Genomic DNA, 6,818 nt, shown 5'->3' with positions numbered 1-6,818 from the left:
GACGGCTTTACCACATGTAGTGTAAATCAGACTTGGTTAATTGCCTGTCTGCAGTGCAAATGTCACCGTGCATCAGTCTGATGATTTGCTATGACAGTAAACTAAGAACGCGTGATCTAGGAACTAAGGATCTAAGCACTGTAATCTAAGAATCTAAGAACTTCTGTAATCTAAGAATCTAAGAACTTCTGTAATCTAAGAATCTAAGAACCTTTGTGATCTAAGAATCTAAGAACTTCTGTATTCTAAGAATCTAAGAGCTGCTGGAGCAGAGATGAGCATTTGCTTTGGGCTGGATTTAGTTGTGGTAACACAGGCGGCGGGAGACCAGCGAGCGGCTCTGAGGCAGTCTGTTGGATTGGGTAGACTTGGAGAGAGAGAGAGAGGGAGCAGAAGAGAAAGGACAGTAATGTCTGCTATTATAGTATCAGGTGCCCATCCTCACTGCAGGCAGTCAGGAGCGGCTGGGGACTGCGTCTTTGTGCTCCGTTGCCGCAGGGATGTTAGGCATTCGTGGCTTGCAGGAATGGTCTTTGGTATGGTTATTGTTCTGTTTTTGGTGTGGACCTGCTCGGCTGCTGTCAGGTTTGGTAAATTAATGGTTGCCGTGACAATGCGGGGGTGAGGTGGTTTTTGTTTTGCGCCCAGCGCAACCACAGAAATCCCTCCAGAAATGCGCTGTGGACCCCGATCCTTTGCCCCCACCCCCCACAGCTTGTGTTTCCCAGCTCACAGCGGGAGCCCCTGTTCTATCTCATATAATAGAACATGCTGTGCGGTCACTAAATGTCAGCTGTAATTAAATCAAGGGGCTAAACCCATTGCACTCACTTAGCCTTTACATTAGGGCACTATGGATGGGCTCCTGGGACAGTCACGCCCCCCCCCCCCCCCCCCCGGACTCACAGTTACAGTGGAGAGGCCGCTGAATGTCTCTGTACATCAAAGAACAATGTTTATTTTATTTCATTTCTATTGTTTTTACAGTAGAGAGGCCTTGGATTGTGTATTTACAACAGACAGGCCCCAGATTGTGTTTTTAAAGTGGAGAGACCCTGGACTGTGTTGGCGAGGACCTGAGATGTTTTTACAGTAGAGAAGCCAGTGATTGCATTTTTACAGTATACATGCTGTGGAAAGTGACTTTACAGAGAGGTCCCTGGACTGTTTTTTTTTTTTTTTACAGTAGAGAACTCGGGGATTGTGTTTCTATAGTAGAGAAGAGCTGTGGAGTTGTCTTTTACAGTAAAGAGCCTGTGGAGTTGTGTTTTTTTAGTAGAGAAGTTGTGGCGTTGTGTTTTTATAATAGAAAGACTGTGGGGTTGTGTTCTTACAGCAAAGAGATTGTGGGGTTGTGTTTTTACAGCACGGAGGTTGTACGGTTGTGGTTTTACAGAAGAGAGGTTGTGAAGGTGTTTTTTTTACAGTGGAGAGGCTGTTAGGTTGTGATTTTGTGGTAGAGAGGTTGTGGGGTTGTGTTCTTGCAATAGGGAGGTTGTGGGGTGTGTTTTTACAGTGGAGAAGTTGTGGCATTTTGTTTTTTTTTTTGCAGTAGAGAGCCTGTGGGGTTGTGGGGACTCCCTGGACTTACAAAACGAGGTGCTGGTCCAGTGGAATGCCCTTCCTGCCCTTGGGACTCTACCTCTGATGTGAGGAGGGCTTTAGTGTCCACCTGTCAGCAGAGACCGTCTGTAACATAGGCCTGCGTGGATTCCCCGAGCTAATCACAGGCGGATGGAGAGGGGGAGAATAGAAGAAAGGAGTGAGAGGAGGAGATGGATGAGGCAGATTAGTCTTCCTCTCAGTTAACGAGCCGAGCAGATGAATTAGCCATCTGTGCATTCTGACATGTGGAGGTGCGTATGACACAGTGCACACGTGGTAGCCCATGAAACGCTGATGCGTGGAGGGGTCGGCTGTCTGTGAGGAAAACGATGCCTCGCGGCGCCCTGCACTGGCAGCAGCTCATTAAGCACAGCCATAATTACCCCGTATGGAGTAAATACCAGCCTGGCACAGCCAGCAGAACCTACTCTGACTGACAGGTGATCACACTGAAGCCAGCGGCTTATTTCTGTTTAAAGAATCTGCTACTGGTATCAATGACACGTGAGACTCCCATTCTGAGAGACGCACACGCACACGCACACACACGCACACATATAACACACACACACACACACACACACACACACACACACACACACACACGCACACGCACATATATAACACACACGCACACATATAACACACACACGCACATATATAACACACACACGCACATATATAACACACACATGCACATATATAACACACACATGCACATATATAACACTTACTCACACGCATGCCAAGATAATGGGGCACATAATGAAAATAATTATTTTTATTAATGGGGCAGCAATGTGGCACAGTGGTAAGGAGCAGCATTGGTAACAGAAAGGTTGCTGGTTCAATTCTCTGCTGGGGCACAGCTGCTGTACCTTTGGAAAAGGTACTTTATCCACAGTTGCCTCAATAAATATCCACCTGAGTAAATTAGTAAAACTAAACTCTGTCAGTAACTTTGGATAAGAGCATCTGATAAATGAGAATAATGGTTTTTTTTTAGTAATATATGTATTATTCAGAATTGTACATATACTGTACAGAAATTGTAAGATGTCTTTAGATTCTGTTTTTTATTTTATTTATTTATTTTTACTTATTCATAAGAGATTCCCCATCATGCCTGACGCATAACTTTGTGCTGGTGATTTTTAACACGCTCGGTCAGTCTGGCAGTTTCCAGAGAGCAACCAAAAACACGTTTCCTCACCGAATCGATGGGCAGTGTGATGTCAGCGATCTGGCGTGAGAAGGCGGCCGCGGCGAGGTGAGGTCAGCTGACCGGCGGGTGAGACACGGCCGTGTGCAGGGGTGTCGCTTTGGGGGCGTACCCCCGCTAGATGCCTTTCAGATGAAACACTCTCTCCATATCTTTTCAGGGACAGGAAAAGGACAACCCCCCCTTCCCCCTCTACCACAAAAACATCGCAGTCCCGGCTTTAAAAATAGCCGCTATGTACATGCATGCGCATACGCGCGGCTTTGGCCCCGTCTCGCTCATCACGCGTAGCGGAAGATCCGCTCGGCCCGGGAGCGCTTTATGGCCTGTCAGCACGTCGCATTGTTAATGTTTTAAGAGGACAATAAAACTGCGCAATTTTCATCTTCATGCCCAGGTCGGTACGGTCGGGAACACCCCCGTTAAGCCCAGGGTGGTTTCCATGCAAATATGAAAATAAATAAATAAAATCAAATGCCGTTGCATAGCAGTGCCAGAGAAAATAAGTTTATTTTTCTTTGTTGCTAGAATTTCACTGGCCAACATTAACAGGTCGGCGGTCTGCAATACGATCCACTTTACGATGCATCCGTCTACATCAGCAGCCCTTAGATAGTCAAACCGGGGCGGGGGAGATCCTAAGAATCTATACATTGTATGCAGAGTGTTTCTGTGTTGTGTTCAGTTGTGCAGTCTGATGGCAACGTTACCATGGTTATTTACCTGCAGGACCAGTCTTCTAAGACTTTGGTAACACGTGCGCAGTTTACGCGTGGTCGCACGGTCGCCACCGGTCCCGTGGTTCCACCTAAATTTCTTGTGTTCTAGGGTTTTTATCGTAGTAGGTCCTGTGCATGCCTCTTATGAAAAGGGACACGTAATTTGCTACAAATAAGTTACACAAGACGTGTTTTATGCTCATAGTTATCAAGCCCCTTCCATCTGTGATTCTTCTATGCCCTCTGCTGGTCAGAGAATAAACCTTCAAAGGAGAAGTCTGGACAAAGGCAATGTTTTAAAGGAAGCTACAGCCGTGCACAAACACATAAAAATAAAATATGCAGTGTAATGTAGTATAGTGTAAAATGTTGGAGTCCTCTTATTGATCCAATTATAGTATTCTTAAGACATATGTGCGAAGCGTTTGTGTAATGAGAGCTGACCACGCCTCCAGTGCTCACAGAGCTCATAGCCCCGCCCACACCATGATAGCCAATGATTGTGGAACTAAGGGAGGCCCCTCCCACCAGTAAGGACAACACTTCATGCGTATCCTTGACTATATGAAAAACGTATTGGATTATATACCTTGGCTGGGGGCCCCTTAAATACACATAGTGTGTTAGAGAATCTGTGGCATGGAGGGAATTGGATTTCACTGTAGTATATATACAGTAGTTAACCCCCCCACCCCCAACCTAATTACACATTCACTCAGCTAAAATTGTGGTTTAAAGATGTCCTGTTGGTAATATTAACATATGTAGAGAAATGTCATTTAACAGTGTCACATGATCTGAAAACTAGATGCTATTTGCATTGAAAAGCATAACATTGGCTCTATGCACAAATTATCCTGCGTTATACATTATATATATATATATATATATTCACTGAATGACATTTGAATAAGTTTTGGCCCAGCTGGCCCATTAACCAGTGCTACAGTGTCCTCTGCTGTTTTTCTCTTTGTTTAAGAGCCCAAAAGGAAACTTTGCCTCTCGACAGACATATATTTAAACCACAACCACATATTTAATTTTTTTGTTTTTATTTCTATGCTTATATAGATCATGAATTTGTATGTATTTATTTGGACAAAAAAAAAAAAAAATTGACTTCTTTTTGGACTGATCACTCAGAGCCCAAATTTTGGGCCAGGTGGGCATTTAGGAAGGGGCTATTGTACCTGCCCCCACCCACACTCTTAAATGGCAGGTGACCCCTAACCGTGTCCAGCTCTCACGTGTGACGCGCCAGGTGCGGAGGACCCCCGAGCTGTAGGGGGCGCTGGCGAGGCGTTGTGGAGCGTTTTCGCTGGTTCACCGCACGTTCCTGTCTTCTCACGGGTGGGACTGCATCCAGCTGACAGCCGGAGGGGAATTCAGGACACCGGCTTGCCCCCGTCCTCAAAGTGTCTCAGGACATAGCGTACCGTGGAGGGGGGAAGGGTGCCCTCCTTTTTTTTTTTTCCACTTGTTGTGACCCCCTCCCCCCCCACCCCCACCAAAATGCCTAATGCCGCTGGGGTCAGCCTTCTACACAGGTCAGACTTTGCACTGGGTCAGTTTACTTTGGGTAAAACATGATGCTGTCTAAGTTAAATTTAACTCCATTTATACATAGGCCAGCGTATATTGATATAGCCATCAGTGTGAGCGTGCTTGTGTGTCTGTGTGTGTGAGTACGGCTCACTGTGAGACTGTCTTCTTGTAAAGATTTTTTTTGCAATATTTTGCACATTTTTTTTTTTTTTTACAACTGAGAGGTATTTGTTTTCATCGACATTTCAACTGAACACGCAACAAGAGACCAATTAAAATGCTTCTTTTTCAGGCATGAAGAGAGACGTTAACAAAGAGAGAATAAAAATGTCAAAGGTCAAAAGTCAGAGTTGAATGCTCCTCAGTTTAAATGTCGCATGAGCAGGACTCCCAGCATCCTACAGTTCTTGATAAAGTAATTCTGTTCCATGTAGCCAGAGCATAATACCTTAGGAGTGTTTTGATGGATTTAGTTGTAAATATACGTATGCATCCCTTCCTTCATTCTTGTCTGTTCGGGGAAAGGCACGGGTGGGACCTGAACAGATGGACTTCTACATGCAGATCTGGCACACCGTTTTAATTCAGGCTCTCAGTGTTTTGTAGGGTCATTCACAGGAGGGCTGCTTTTCGGCTGGCAGTAGCCTCCGGATCCACAGGCATCCGTGTAGCTAGCGGCCCCTTGTGTGTATCCGTGTGTATCCAAAGCACACTTTGTACCCGGTCTGCACGTTAACTGGCCCCAAGTCTGAGGGATTAACCCACGCAGATGTCCTCGTTAACTAGAGTTTCTGACACCGTAAGGTGCGAGTTATCTGATGAAAGCCAAGAAACGTGTAACTAAGGACTTGGAATATACTGCTGTCCATGTAAGCACAAGTGAGACAGCCAGTCTCCCCAACAACGTCACTGAACGGCATCAGTGTAGATTGCATTTCTGTATTAATTGCAATATCAAAGATCTGGTCAGAAGACTATACAATAGCATCCAGAATTGCAGGTCACATTCACTGTGATTTTGTAACGATGCAAAGGGAGACACAGTTGACACAGGCGTTTCAGGCTTGGCGGTTAATACATAGCGCCACCTATTGTCCTGGCGTGGAGACACACTGGCGACAGAACGGCACAATGAACGCTTCCTAGCCCATGGAGGGAGCTTCCATGTCAGCGTGCAGCCGGGGACTGTACACAAGCCCTTAGATGGAGTACTCCACTATCGCGCGTCCCCTTGAGTCGTGACCCCGGAATGAGGCGGGCTTCGGTGTGGGCCGTAACGTCCCGCAGCCTCGGCGGAACATTGCATGCGTCGCTGCGGAGATTGCCAGGGCTGCATCGCGCGCGTTCCGCACATGCACGGGGCGGCAGCTGTCCTCCTTTGATGACGGCATGCGTGCGCGTCACCCGGCCCCACCGCGGCGGATTGCGGAACATGGGCACAGACCAAAAATGAGCGCTGGCATCGCTAGTGTTTCAACGCAAAGTGCCGGGGTATGGTGTTATACATGCGATCCGGGGTTGATGTAATAATCCTTCTGCTCGGAGTGTGTTTACTCCCGACAGCAGAGTTAGATTTCCTTAAAGTGACAACGGCCAGTTCTTGTAGTTGATTTCGCATATATATATATTTCTCGCTGTTCCTTACTTGGAAACAGATGACATCTTCTGTCATTGCCGTCTTTCATGTCTGGAATCGAGCTTTGTATTTTGGGCATTAAGGATTTCCT

General features: G+C 46.3%; 1 protein-coding gene across 2 annotated transcripts in view; it reads left to right on the top strand.

Moving 5' to 3' along the window:
* LOC118770930 (myosin light chain kinase 2, skeletal/cardiac muscle-like) overlaps nucleotides 1–6,818 on the top strand; it is a 33,968-nt gene that overhangs the window by 12,338 nt on the left and 14,812 nt on the right. The gene's annotated exons all lie outside the window — the stretch shown is intronic.

The sequence above is a fragment of the Megalops cyprinoides genome, chromosome 24, assembly GCF_013368585.1.
Source record: "Megalops cyprinoides isolate fMegCyp1 chromosome 24, fMegCyp1.pri, whole genome shotgun sequence".
NCBI classification, from domain to species: domain Eukaryota; kingdom Metazoa; phylum Chordata; class Actinopteri; order Elopiformes; family Megalopidae; genus Megalops; species Megalops cyprinoides.
This window is presented reverse-complemented; position numbering and strand designations above follow the sequence as displayed.